We start from the raw sequence: 1397 nt of genomic DNA, 5'->3' as shown, positions 1-1397 counted from the left end.
AAAAAATTTGAAATCAGTGAAGAAAATTTACCATTTTGTTTTGCTTCATTTTAGTTTATTAGGGATAACTATCATGCAATTAGAAATCAAATTTCAACAAGTCTTGATATTAACTATCTAGAGGGCAATAAAATTCTTGTTCAAGACTTCTCATATCTAGATTTGCAACCCCAAATTGACATTGAATGTCAGGTTGCAGAAGAAGACTTGGAAGTTGGAACATATGATCAAATGATCCAATTTGATTCCATGCCTCTTTGTTTCGAATCATTTCAATTTTTAAAGGAAATGTGGTATAAAATTTTTAAAGAAAAGGAGGAGCAACTTGTAGAAATCTATGAAGTTCCATTTGAACCTATATGTAATAAGTTGCAGGAATCCTTCCAAGTTCTTTATGATCCAATAGCTGATAGGTTGAATGATGAATGCAATCATAATTTTTCTCCATTAACAGACTATGAGTGTCAAAATCAAGATGATAATGGTTTCACCAGATAGACATTACAATCAGTAGAAATATCATCACAAAGACCAGTTGAAAACATGTAGGGTGTTAAAGATGAAGGTATTATTTTAGTTTCATGGCATGCAGGCCATACACAACAGATGTACAATTGTTTGAATCAGTTCAAGAATAGTGTATATATGTTACAAGATCCTTTTGTATAGTTTCTAGATCCAACAAAGGAAATCAGGAATTTCCTTATCTTCTCAAAGGTTAACAAAGCTATATTTGATTTTAAGATCTCAATTGTAACCACCAACAAGCACAGGCAACAAAAGAAACCAATGTATATGATGCTTGAGTGGTTGAATTGGTTGTTTCATTTTACCTAACCAACAGTCAGAAAGCTAATTAGAGTAAGTAGGTAGGATTTCAGTTTGATTTAATTTAGTTTTCAGTAGATTATGAAATAAATCCTTAAAGATTTGAATCCAAGCCAAAGGCCCTAAGATCTTCATGATTTACTAATTTGGTTTGAAGGTTGTAACACCTTTTAGTTTCAAGTCAGATCTCAAGTTGTGCAAGAAAATGTTAAGAAGATTTTTGATAAAAAGACCAAGACTGAAGATTCCTACCTAATTTACAAGGTGCTCAAGTGGGATTCAAGAAGGAAGAATAAATGTTTAAGTGTTGATTGGACAGTAACTTGTTGAAGTTGAAGCCCAAAGAGAAGGCCCTAAGCTCCAAAAACATTACTGTCATACATATGAATAAAGCAACAAGCAGAAGAAGATTTCATAATACAGTCAAAATCATTCAGAGGCTATCTAACCTGCTGTTCTTGACTTTCCACGAGGAAAAGTCATCCCCAAGTGGAGCCAGTGTTATGCTCCTATACCAATAGGTGTCATATATCATGGTTGACTTGATGAGCTACGTAATATGTTCATAA

This window comes from Pinus tabuliformis, chromosome J, assembly GCF_031772625.1.
Source record: "Pinus tabuliformis cultivar Carrire ecotype Pingquan chromosome J, CPIR1, whole genome shotgun sequence".
NCBI classification, from domain to species: Eukaryota; Viridiplantae; Streptophyta; class Pinopsida; order Pinales; family Pinaceae; genus Pinus; species Pinus tabuliformis.
Note: the sequence above shows the minus strand (reverse complement) of the source record.